Genomic DNA, 14,504 nt, shown 5'->3' on the forward strand with positions numbered 1-14,504 from the left:
ACTATGTCCTTTTTCTGCTTACAAATTACATTTAGTAGTGTGTGTATATCTCCATTTACTACATGTCATTAACTTGGTTAACATTTGTTTATGATTCCTTTAATTCCCAGGTTATCTCTTTTAAAGGGTCCATTGGGACCAACCACCAACTTATTTAACAGATGAGTGAATAAATAAAACTGCTTGTTTAAAACTAATTTATGTACAATAAATAACTTACCCCGTTACAGATATTTTATAGATGGTTGTCAGACAATGCATTAGCTGACTGTGTGAAGTGAAGTACATAACACAAACTAGAACAGAAAATATGTTTCAGTGGAAGTTAAACCCTAAGGTACAACATCTCAAATGAACTGTGTGCTAAAAACAGCTCATAGAGTGCAAAGGATTAAATGACTTAATATATTTTTAATGGTAATGAGTTGCACCTGGATGTCAGCAACATGCATGATGTTACTGAGGAAACAACTTGTTTCACAAACTCTAATTCCCCTGTTCACTTTTTCTGGAATTGTATCACCACAGCTCTGGATCGTAAAAAGGATTGCCTTTCTTTTTATTTAACTTTATCTTCAGTCTTTGTATCTTTATGTACAGAAAGGACAACAAAATGTATTGAAATGAGCATGTGTATTTGCTGCAGCATACTCTCAAGCCATACCAGAAGGTGTGAGAGTGCCATAACAGGTGTTATGGGGAAACAGGTAATATACTACACCATTTTTAAAGTAACCAAGTGTGCATAGCACATCTAACATCCTGTTACAGTGATTCTAAAAGAATCAATTCTGCAGCACAGAAGCAGTTTTTGCAGGTACTCCCTTAAACAAAGCATTTCAGGAGGTATGCTGGTAATGTGATTCACAGATAACAGTCCTTGAATGTGAATGAAATGTGAATGATCATTGTAAAACTTTGAAAAATGTTGTCAGTTTAGATATGCAGAGAATACATCATTGTATTACAGATACTTTTGTGAAGTTCTTCATAAACCATCACGACACTTCCATCTGCATTTCAGAACTACTTTTTCACATACATTCCCTTGCTCTAAGCATGGTGTCACGAAAGGGATTCAGTGCTTATCAGTCTGCATTTGTCCAACCAGCTTCTCAGTACCTCACTTCTGTTCCTCTGCAATAGAAGTGCCAAGTACCAAGCAAGAACGTAAAAACAGGCAAACTTCAACAATACAACATAAGAATAAATATCAAGCTTTAAGATGTTATAAATGGATGATTTAGAAACTTTTCTCTGCTTTGAGGATGTTGATAGCTGTACCATCATCATAAAATGGTTTAACGATTCAGACTGTGCATCACATCCTTTCTTGGATGCAAAGCCAGTGGGATAGATAGATGTTGATGACTCTGTATTTGTAAAAGAGCAGGAACCTAAGAGGAAAAAAAATCAGACCTAAGTACACATGCCATAATACAGATCAGAAGTATTGAACTCAATAAGAACCTTCTTTACAGTATGGCTGCCCATACAAGACACAATGATTTAATGAATCACTTCAAGGATGTAAAAAACAATGCAAATACAGTCAATATCGGGATTTTATCTATATAAAATTTGATTGAAGACAACTAAATAAATATGCCCAATTATTAGATGGCTATGTTAATCAAAAAGATTTAGAAGATATAATGTGAAATCTAGCAATGTATTGCAGTATCTTAACTCATTCCTGCCAATGAAGCTCTGGAAATTTGCACTGTAACTTCCAATGGGTGGAGCATATGCTTTTTGACAAAATCATATTTCCCGGTCCCCTTCAATAACACACATCACACCAAATGATATTTGATGACGTTAATTAAATTTCCATAACATAGCTTTGATCACCAACTTTATTAATTACAACTATTCATGATATAATTGATTCTAAATACAGCATAGCATCCTTGTAATGTTAATCAGGGCAGTGTACCTAGTCACCCTGCCCCAGTAAGCAGCATCCATACCTCTACTCACTTATTTTACTTATGAAGCAGCATCCCATCTCACTTCATAGACCATTTGTTGTAATGTTAATAAGGGCAGCGTACCTACTCACCCTGCCTAACAAGCAGGGTCCATACCTCAGCTCGCTTACTTTACTTACGAAGCAGCGTCCCAACTCACTTCATACACCATCCATTGAATTACCTTCCACCAAATAAACACCATCCTTACCTCAGCTTGCTTATCTATTCAGCAAGCTTCCTCCAACTACTCATTTCCTTTCCCCAGATCCTTGAAATGAACATCCAGACATCAGAGGGGGAACAGAAGAGGGCAAGCCTATCCCTCTTCTTCACCTACCCCCACTGATAAATAACCCTACTCCCCACCAACAAAAAGAGGGAGGGTGGGTGGGTAGCAAGTTCATGCCAAAATGTGAATTACTTAACCCACTACACTAGACTAAACCTGTTAAGCCCCTCCCCATCATTATCTCACTTCCTCCCAGCCATCCCTGCCTCCACTTAACCCTTTCACCTCCCCAACCCACTTAACTCCCCTTAATATTAACCTAGCCCCCCCCATGAAGATGTCCCGGGACAATTTAGTTTGTTCCAAACTTCATTTGTCCTGGTCCCCTTCAATAACACTCATCACATCAAATGACAATTGACGATCTTTATTAAATTTCCATAACATAGCTTTGATCACCAACTTTATTAATTATAACTATTCATGATATAATTGATTCTAAATACAGCATAACATCCTAGTAATGTTAATCAGGGAAGCGTACCTACTCACCCTGCCCCAGTAAGCAGCGTCCATACAGCTACTCACTTACTTTACTTATGAAGCAGCGTCCCATCTCACTTCATAGACCATTCATTGTAATGTTAATCGGGGCAGCGTACCTACTCACCCTGCCCAACAAGCAGGGTCCATACCTCTGCTCGCCTACTTTACATATGAAGCAGCATCCCAACTCACTTCATACACCATCCATTTAATTAACTTCCACCAAATAAGCACCATCCTTACCTCAGCTTGCTTATCTATTCAACAAGCTTCCTCCAACTACTCATTTCCTTTCCCCAGATCTTTGAAATGAACATCCAGACATCAGAGGGGGAACAGAAGAGGGCAAGCCTATCCCTCTTTTCCACCAACGAACCTGACCAGGCTGTTCCCCCTCCCTTCTACCCAAAATTGTTCAATCCACTTCCCATAAGGGAAGGGTCAAGCCAAACATCATTTGGTGTACCTATCATCTGTAAAGCACCTTAGAATCCCATCATAAACCCCTTTGCCATGCCATCACTGAAACACACCCTAATGAAACTAAATAAAGTAGAATTATCGTGACCCCGTTGTTACACTGGAACATCCACACCAAGAGAACACATACCCTTTAGCCCACTGCCTTTAAAGCTGAAATCATGGCTCAGCCTGAATGTATTGACAACCAAAACCACAAACTATAACCCCTTGAACTCAAGATGGCACACAGTCAAACAACTAGTAGCAAGTCTCACACCCAAGACCCTGTTTACCCGTAGCATATCACCTTAGCCCACCCACTACTCATTTCTACATGTGCAACAACTCCATTACCGTAGGGAACAGTCTAACTCCAACTTTAATGTCCTACCTTAGCTGGCAAAAAAAAAAAAAAAAAAACAGCACCCCTTGACCTAGTTCCCGAAAACCCGCCAATGCTCAGCAACGAAATACTCTATATACCCAGCGATAAACACCCCCAATTTACTCATTACCAAACCATTCCTAACCCCTGTTTGGCCCTGGCCTTTCCCCTGGAGAGCTCTTTCCTTATATTACCTATACCACTAGTAGGCAATTAAGAGCTATCCTATCGCAGCCTTATCCTGCACCCAAGCTTCCTTTAAACCTTCTAACTCCCCTGTAACAACGCACTCAGTTTTAAAACTACCCCATCAACCGCCTACCTACTTTAAAACTCTACTCACAAAACTGACCCAAACACCAAGTGAAATGATCCTTGTGGTATTCTGTAAAGCCTTAACCTGTTATGTACCATTAACACTACCTACTCAAGGAACAAATTTGTCACCCCAAAGACACCACCCATTAGGAACAAACACCAGCATCCTATCAAACACCTCATTGGCCCTTCCCCCAAATACGGCTCAACAACTAAATGAGTAAATACAACCATCCCAAAGTTCTAAGAAAACAAGGGTTGAACTTCACTGGCTTGCAAGAGCCATAGGGCTTTAGCCTAATAAGTCCTGTGCACCTATGAATGTTGTGACTATACTCATCCCCACACTCCCCATAAACTATCCCCAACCATTTCCCCTTTGCCCCCCCTACCTACCTCTTCCTTACTTGCCCCCTGTACCAATGCAATAATCAGCTCCCACTAATTGAACACAGAGCTCTAATAAGGTGATTACTCAGACCCACCTTGTGCCCCATTCTGGTGGCAAAACATCCATCCTATCAAAACGTTACCTTTCAGATCTCCTTTTCAAGCCACTGCATGATGCCTTCTGTCCTTCAGCAATTTCAGTCAGTAACTGTTGCCACCTTGTGCTCCCCATGTGTAACCTATTCGCTCGCCACTGCTTCCATCATCTGCGAATTCCTTGTGTATCGCCACAACTGGTACTCGACACACCACCATCTACAAAGAAAAGAACAAGCATAAATCCTCTAATATGTAAAGAGAAGGCTCTACCTTATACCCACCGATTCCAAATTATAGCAGCAGTGTTCCAAAAACCCCCATCTATTCCAAATTATAGCAGTAGCGTTCCAACACCCCCATCTGTAAGAAGGAAAAGACATGTAAATCATCTAAAATATATAACACACATTCCAAAACATCTTCAAAGACCACCTCTCCTGCCAACCCAGGAAGGAATGTACCACTGCCAAACAAATCTATGACAAAGCAGCCATAATTGAAGTAATGCTTCCAATGACCCTATCAAATACCCAATATAAACTTAACTACCAGTCGAGTATGTTAAAACTAGACCTCACACATGAAGGGACCCATCAAAATCCACAACCCTTATAACCTTGCGATTCCATGCCACATCACTTAGCACACTGTATAAGCCAAGCTTACTTATATTGTAACACCATCTGCCTAGCTCTTAACCTTCCATCTCCAAATGAGGCACACAAACCACCATAATGTGGAAGAAATGGACAAAATGCAGCAAACCTAATAATAGCTTACTAGCAGCTGACAAAATACAATTAAGTATTATTTTAAATATTCCTACAAACGTAAAAGGTTGACATGCTGTGCTGGAGGGATAGGTTCCTGACCCAGAGACTCCCCAGACTCTGGAATAGATTACCCATACATGTCAAGCAGAGTGCCTCTTTGGTTCTCTTAAAAAGGAACCTTGAAAATTGGATGGGAGAAAGGAAATTCACCCCAGGGATCACGTCAGTCACCCTGCTAGACAGGGGTCCAGGGAAGTAAATAGTGTGGGAAGAAATAGCCAGGGAATTGTTATGGCTAGGCTTGTATAGGCCCTAGGGCTGATAGCCTAGTACCAACCTATGAACCTATAAAACAGATTTGTGGTAGCATAGATATTCAGAATGGTATAAAGTCAGCAACTCAAATGTCTGTCATTATTTCTGACTACAGTCTTAATACTTTGCCATAACTTGAAAGAAGCCACTGTTCTAAGGAAAGATGGGGGGGAGGCAAAATGTGCAGCAAAATCTGAACAGCCTGCGAAAATCTGTACCACTGAGAGGTATGTCCTCCTAGCATGGCAGACAACTGCTGTTTCACTGACCAGTATCCTCAACTCTAACCATATCCTCCCCCACAGCCATTACCACAGGACTGCACTTGCAGCCTGCGAACAGACACCCCGTCTCTGGAAACATTCCAATCACCAAGCGCGGGAACTGACTACTCCACCACCAAATGATCTACAAAGCAGCCCCAATTTATGAGAATCAGATTAAAATTAAGGCTATATATATATATATATATATATATATATATATATATATATATATATATATATATATATATATATATATGTATATTTGTTTTTGTATCCCTATTGCATAGATGCTACGGATTTGAATTTAGTATATTTTGTTAAAAAGGTATGAGATAAAGTTCCCTGGACATGGGCTACCTGAGATTTTACCTAGTCTAAGAATCTTTGTCCTTATGTACCCCTCAGAGGCACTCCTAATCTGTCAGGTTATTCAAATAAATATAATAAGTTTTTTTCATAGATTAGTACTAGGCTAACTGCCCTTTCGGGCTATTTTAAACCTAGCCAATTACCCCATGTGAGAATCAAACCCTGCGCCTTGTGTTTGTAAGATAAACACCCTAACCATTATGCCAACCTCACACCCTAAATTATTGCAGTTGTGAAGCACAAGAATCATTTTAGTCAAAGCAGTCTTAGTGAACTACGAACGACAACAGCAGTGCATATTTAGACAGCCCCACATCCGCACCACCCAGCCCATTATTTAAATTTATGGGCATTTCGTTGGGAATATTTGTAATAATCACAGCACTGAGTACAGTTTCAAGGTCTTGACAAGGTCTATTTAGGCTGTATTAACCACAACTCTTAGCCATGATTCCAGTAATATTTCAAAGAACTCATCCTGGTTGAAAAGATGTAATTTGCCTTTACAAATCTGAATTGGTATGTATCAGTGGATGTAAAATAATCTACATAACTAGGTATTGCTTCAGCTATAAAATATTCTATAAACTTACAACTAATACTAGTGAGACTAATATCACTGTAATTATCAGGCTAAGTAGAAGAATCAGTTTTCTGTAAGGGTGCCTCATCAGTTCTATTTCTATTCAAGGTCCTTGGATTGTGCTTAAATTTTTAGTTTGTCAGGGCAATCAAACTGTCATTTGTTTATTAACATAGTTGCATTTTATTTGAGAGTGATTTAGCTATCCTATTAAAGGATGCCCTTCTAATGACTGTGGGGCTTGAATATTATTGATTTTTGTGTTTAATTTATAATTTGTCTCTTTGCTTAAGGTTTAACTTTCAGGTCATGCATCAATAACAAACACCTCCTAGCCTGCAAACACATCCAGCATAGGGAATACCACTCAAGCACTTCACCACCAATGACCAATCTCCTAGCCCATGAAAACACAAAACAACCAGCCAGACAAGAGGCCCGATGCACCAAGCTGTCTCACACCGCAAACTCCTCCCACTAACGAAGTTCAACCCAATGCCATAGGTATAGTAACTGCTACCTGCGGGTGCCCCAAAGCCCTTGAGACCACCCAAATGCTTGGAAGCAAACCTCTGAACCTCTCAGCACAAACTAAACAAAGCCTCGTACATAGGCAAACACATCTCCGGACTTTCCAATTAAAAGCTTCACAGCTCCCTGATTATCAGATCTAAAATTAACCTTCATCTTTTTAATTTAATCCTGCCATATAAGTGCTACACCCGAGATGGGCATAATCTCTAAAACTGCAATGTCCTTTCTCATTTCTTCTTGCATGCTGAGAACCATTGACCATTGAAATATGCCTCTATGCTAATTGGATACCCAGTCCTCTTGACAGAAAATATAGCTGCTAAACTCCTCCAGTAGAAAGTTAGAATCTAAACAAAAGTCAGCTTTTTCTGACACCGTGATGCTTTGTACAACCACCCCCAGCAAATTCCTAGTGATCTAGTAAAAGCACTGACTGGAATGATATCTCTGCAAGCAAAAGTGAATAGCACCGTGAGTCTCAGTCACGGCCGTTAATGGTCAGATCCAAGCACCCGTGAACAGCTCTTCTGATAGCAGCAATGCTCACCCTGCCCCTATGTTTCAAAATTTTTCCACTGTTCCTCCTTTGAACAAGCTGAAATAAATAATTGGCTAAAATAAATAATTGCGTCCTCTTGACAGAAAGTATAGCTGTTAACTCCAGTAGAAAGTTAGCCTCAAGCAAAAAAGGGAACGTGCCATGATTGTCTATCACGACTGTTGACGGCGAAATCCAAACATCCACGAAACAGCTATCTTGCCAGCAGCAATGGTCACCCTGCCTAATGCAGCTCTAGCCTTCTAACCAGGGTTAAGCATGGGTGTGAAGGGGGATAATGATCTTTACGGCTCAAATGAAGATGCATGCACAGAATGATCTATGAGCAACATCTCTCAGCTCGAGGAAAAACTAGTTGTGGCTTGGAGGGAACTACACCACCCAGGAAATGCAATGGAACCCAGTAATGACTACTTTGCCAGGTAAGGGACTAGAAAATAAGAATCATGCTGCGTACTAGAAGAGGGACTAGAAAATAAGAATCATGCTGCGTACTAGAAGAATAAAGCCCTACCAAGCCCCCACTCTCTGGCTAGCTGACATATCCCTGTAAGCACGTTTATCAACATACGAATGTGTTCACCTTTTTTTTTTTTTTTTTTAAATATATATATTCTGTGGTACTCACTATTATACTTCTACTACAGAGCTCTTTCCCAGAATACGACTACCAAATTACAAAATTACTCACTCCACTGCCCACAGTACTCAACCCTGGCCCTTCCACATTTGAATACTAACCAACTAGGAAAGCAGAAGACAGAAACAAAGACTTATACCTACTTCCCTGCACATAATTCTTAAGCCACGTCCTACCTGGTCTCTTAGTACCAAAGGTCGTCATGGACATAAGCATGCACTTAGCAAGTTCACGCCAAAATGTGATTGCTTAACCCGACTACACTAGACTAATCCTCTTAAGCCCCTCCCCATCATTATCTTATTTCCTCCCAACCACCCCTGCCTCCACTTAACCCTTTCACCTCCCCAACCCACTTAACTCCCTCTAATATTAACCTAACCCCACCCCCATGGAGATGTCCCGGGACAACTTAGTTTGTTGCCAAACTTCATTTATGTTCTCACATTTTAAACAAACGCACTTTTTTCCTGGAAACATAGGGGTCATTAAAGAAATGCAAATGTCAAACTCTTCAGCACAAAATGTTTTTTTATAGAGTTAGTATTATTTAGAGTCTAGGTCTTAAACTGGATTTTATAAGTCACAGGAATCACAGTAACTATCAAGTTTGTAATATTTTGTAAACAACTTACAGTACCTCAGAAACCACTCAAGTTACACATTTCCTGTAAACAGCACTTTATTAATCCAGCTGAGTGCTTTCATATGAGTCTAAGCAGTTCTATATGTGCTACTTGGTTGTTGAGAAATTTAGAGACATGTGACCTTTATGGGAATATAAATAAATATTATACAAATAATTAATATGTCTTTATCTGCAGTAGACAGAGGTCAAATATAATTTCCGATTTGTTTGCCACAGTGTAAGCTTTAAGATGAAATATTTGAATACATTGTATGCAGCATGGTTTTGGAATTATTAATGCAAATACAAACAATATTTGATGCCTAGAATCATTAATAGGATTTAACTGAAGAAACACTTGGGGGTGTCATCTAGGGCATAATGAGTTAAATACCATATTCAAAATATAGGCACTTTTTCCTCCCTATCCATGGTTATACCCTATCTAAATGACAGAAATATAGGTATAATTTGTATTCACATATGCCCAAGTTTTCTTAGAGTTTTCAATGAGGTAAATCACATTATTTAAGATTAATTCTCACACTTTTGTTTAATAGCCTGCAATGGCATTATACAGAGTAACTATATTTGCTTTTTTGTCTTGAATGCTGAATTAGTTGACAGTTTCAGGTACATGTATATTTTCCCTTTTTTGCTAAAACACTAATTCATGTTAAAGATGTTATAATTAGTGTTAATGACTTGTTTTCCATAATAATGAGTGATATGCTAATGGTTTGGTACTGAATTTGATTTCTGCAGTAGTCTATGCATTACGTATACTTTCCTTCACTGAAAGTAGTTTATACATTGCTTTTTCAAGTATGGTGACATGATCACATAAATTGTTTTATGAAGCTGTTACATGCTGTGTGACATAAACTGCTTCTTTTTTATTGTTGATTTTTCTAAAATTATAATAAGGTATGTGAATATCAGTGTTGCATCAAATATAGTTCTCAGATTGTATCCCTTTACATCATGTTGTCATATTCCCCAGCATATGTAAGATGCATAACTATATGAATAAAATTATATTTAAGTAATAAAACAAAAATAAGAAATCAAACCAAAGCCTGAGCTGTATGCTGCATACTTAAATAATTTTCATATTCTGCAATCTGTATTTTGATCAAACCTTACTTAAGGTTGTTTTTATACAAGCTTGCTGCAGTAATTGTTCTCTGTTAATAATTACTATGCATTTTATGGTGCAATGACTAGTTAGTGTTTGCACAGGTTTTAAATTATTTTTTGTCCCTAGCATTACCCAAACAGATAACCTAGGGATTACAGTACACTCTCAGTTAACCAGAACTCATGCAATCAGAACTCTCAAGTAACCAGAGAAAAATGAAGAAATACAGTACAGTATGAACAATTCAGGTTTTCATGTGTTGCACTTTTCTGTTTTCCCCCTGCAGAAAGATACCTTACATTTTTTAGAGTTTTAAAAAGGAAGATAGAAATAAATTCCCTCTCTCCCCAACCTGAGAACAAGTCAAACTAAACAAGTCAAATTGCTAAAATTTCAACACTTATTCCATACTCACTCAGTTTGCATCAGATTGCACATTCTCTCTCCAATCTCTCACATCAGATTGCACAGTCTCTCTCCGATCTCTCACACACACACAGTTATTTCTGCATTCATACATGAATTCTCTCTCTCTCTCTCTCTCTCTATTCAATTCATTCAATTCTAATTCACTCATGGTGCCACTAAGAACTGATCGGTGTGCCACATTTTCTAGCGGAAATATGTTTAAAATATTATTATTCCAGCCAGGCTTTTAATTGGTGTATATCAGTATTAAAATCAAATCAGCACAATGTTTATGGTATGGTATGGTATAGTATAGTGTAGGGTACAGTATTTTTTAGGTCTATTTTAATAGTAACTCTCAAGCAACAAGGAACTACACTTATCTGGCATCTACCAATCCCCATGGGTGCCGGTTAACTGAGAGTTTGCTGTAATACTAAAGTATTACATTTTTTCCTCGAGTGCTAGCCAAACCAATAACCTAGGGTTTGAGGGACTAATACTAAAGTATTACATTCCCCCCAGCACTATTCAAGTAGATAACTTAGGTTTTGCAGGGCTAATGCTTTGGATTTTAATTTTTGTACTTGGCTGTACTTAAACAGATAATCTACAATCTGCAGGATTAATATTTAAGTCCATTTTAAATTACATTTTTTTGAATCATGGTCTAGCTTCCAAAAGCACAAGACAGCATTACAGAAGTCCTGTCCCATTAAGTGTTGTTTCAGATTTCCACACTCTCAAAGGAATGAAGATGAAGAGGGCTGAGCAAGTCAGCAATCCATGGAGCACTGTCCATGGTACTGACAACACACATATAGTGTGTGACCCTGATTAAATATTTCTGTGCTATTGAACTACAGAGAGCATAACTTAATGCTGAACAAGGCAGATTGAGGAGAAGGTTCATGTAACGTCATAATGAGTTTCTTTGAGGCCAGATGATCCTAAGTATATAACGTGGCATTAGTAGAAAAGTATTCTGCATACATCTTAGCAGTTTCATTTGCGGTGACTGTCCAGGCACCAAATCATATTTTATATTCACAACAGTAAGACTGTTACTTGTCATTGTAGTTTGACCTCTACTACATCATTCCATGAGCTTCTGTAAATTAGAAAAATGGCAGTTTCCTGACAAAAGTCAACATATGGTAGATTTGAATGGAGCTGAGTCGCATGTCTACTTTTTTCATTAATTCTGTATGCAAGGGGAGTACAGTGCTCCCCTCAACAATCCTCTCCAGCTTTAAAGACAATGCTAGATGTAGGATGATTAGAAGGGATGTTCACCCCTTGCAAATGGACTTAGCAATTGACTGATTCATCTTTTAGCTATCTATCTATCTATCTATCTATCTATCTATCTATCTATCTATCTATCTATCTATCTATCTATCTGTCTGTCTATCTATCTATCTATCTATCTATCTATCTATCTATCTATCTATCTATCTATCTATCTATCTATCTATCTATCTATCTATCTGTCTATCTATCCATTAGTCTGAATATCTGCCCTGTCAGTCTAACTATTGGTTAACTGTCTGTCTAATTAACTGTTCTAGCAACCTGCCTAAAATAATGCTGGACCACATGGGGAACCTATCTCCCCTTTCTACTTGTCTGCCTTTATGCATATCTGTCTGCCATTGTGTTTACCTCTCTGTCTGTTTCTTTTTCTACCTATATACTTATCTGTCTAAAAATAAACAAATAAAAAAAAAATGAATAAATAATACCAGACTGCTCAGGTAAAAAGAAAAAAAAATAGCTGAATCGGTTAATGAGAAGTTCCCAGCTATCTCTGTCTGCTCATGTAAGCATAGCATCAATCTTCTGTATCTGTGCAAATGCAAGTTCCAGTACTTTCCATTATGGCCAGTCAATCTGCATGCAGCCATATCCATGTTTTAACCAGTATGGCCTGAAAACAGTGCTGCACCAGTATGCAGGTCAGTGTTGACAGACACTATGCAAACATGGCCGACCAAGTACACAGATATATCTCCTTTGCTAAATGTCTTTGAGGTCCTTATAATGGCTTGGTATTCCATCAGAATGTAAAATAAATATGTTATATGAGAATCCTGCATTGGACTGTGTATGTGGGATCCAAATGCAGAGGAACTCAGATGTGTAAGAGGCAGTGTGACAGCAGGCAACAGCAGAACGGATAACTATAGTTGACATAGAAACTTTCCACAGTTCCCCATGATGCAGCAAGCACCACTCTTCTTTTATCTTTGAACAACAGGGAGTATGTTCCAGCATGCCAACACCAGTCTGCAGTGGTATCCTCTGTACAGGCTATCCCCCACTACCAAGGACAGACTGGTGGAATGTCAATGCAGGTGATCTGGGCTTCCTCAGCAGACTGTAGGAGTGATAGATTGATATATTTTTTTAATTAATAAAAGCCTGACCTAGAGTGCAGCAAGCTGAACTGAAGACCATGCCCCAACCTGACTGTCAGCGTGCTGAGAACGATGAGTCATTAGAACAGTGAAGTGCATAATTAATTAGTTGTAAAAGTTCCTTTTAGTGCTGTTTTTCTGAAAGACAAAATGGTTAAGGGTAGGTACTGTCAGTGACACTGATTTCTGAGTTCCAGTGCTTACAGTTGAATCCCACCGTGTAATATTATAATTTAACATCTTTCCAATGTGACTCTTCAGAATGCAGGGAGGTGGTTGCCTGTACAACAGCCGCCTGCAATCTTACCATACCCTGCCAATTGCTGATGCATAACACCTAACAGCGCACATGATGTCCCATCTACTATACATATGCCGAACTGTGTATATGTCTATGACAGTTCATCACTGTACAGACAGTAAGGGGATACATACACGGCATTATACACAGCACACAGAGTCCCCAGCTGTATCTATGGCTCATTAGGTCACAAAATCAGATGAAGAGGATGTGTTCTCTTACAGTTTGCACAGTGCTGATTCTTCATAGACATATGCACAGTTAAGATCTGTAAAATGGCTGAGAAAGCAAGGGTAACGTTTTGCACTTTGAACCACTGATCAGCAGGGTTAAGCAAGACTGCAAGGTTGCATAGGTAAACACCTCCCTGTATTCTTGTCTCCTCACTGCAGCTGTACATGATAGATTTAGTCAGCAGGCCCCTTCACCATGCCCTGCATCTGTGGAGGCTATTCCATTGTACATGAGGGTAATGAGGATATGAGTGCTTTATTGGAGTAAGATCCTCATCCCAAATGTGTAGGTATCATTGGCCCACTACCTGTTGTGGCCCAGCTGCAGCTGGACAGTTGGTGCAGACAGTGGTAGAAAGAGCAGTGGGCAGTTATACTGACTTGATGTAGAGCCTGCTGTAGTAGACAGCTGATTTGCTCACTCATCTGATAATTACCATTGGGCAACCAGTTTATGTGGGCCAAACCACCAAACACCCTGATCTTTCAGTTGCTGATGGAGCTTTGTAATGCCCCTCTGGGCAGGAGTGGCAGGTGGCACATTACTGATGATACCACCCCCCATCTCCAGTCACGTGTGCTCCATCCCTCTTCTCCCTCTCCCAACACTCTCTACATTGTCCGATATTCTACACCACCATTTATCTACCCTCTGTTTGTCTCTGTACATTCCATGCCTCCCCATTCTGCAGTGTGCACTTCCAAACCTGTTTGTCTATGCTATGCTGTATTTGTCTGTCTGCCCCTGCAAGCTGTCCTACCCCAGCTTTTCTACCCTGCTTTACCTTTCACCCTTCACTATTTTCCCCTTCTCTCTTTATAAATCTAAAATGAGTCTTGTAACACGTTGTATTGCCCCTTCATCCTGCTCACTCCTGTAAATTGTCCTTGCCCTTTTCTGTGATGTTTTGCTTGCTGCTTTCCCCTAT

The 14,504-nt window shown here is 39.3% G+C and overlaps 1 protein-coding gene across 1 annotated transcript in view; it reads left to right on the top strand.

Moving 5' to 3' along the window:
* PLCB1 (phospholipase C beta 1) overlaps positions 1–14,504 on the top strand; it is a 4,354,095-nt gene that overhangs the window by 142,675 nt on the left and 4,196,916 nt on the right. The window lies entirely within an intron of this gene.

The sequence above is a fragment of the Protopterus annectens genome, chromosome 1.part2 (genome assembly GCF_019279795.1).
Source record: "Protopterus annectens isolate FY-2018-M chromosome 1.part2, PAN1.0, whole genome shotgun sequence".
Classification (NCBI taxonomy): Eukaryota; Metazoa; Chordata; order Ceratodontiformes; family Protopteridae; genus Protopterus; species Protopterus annectens.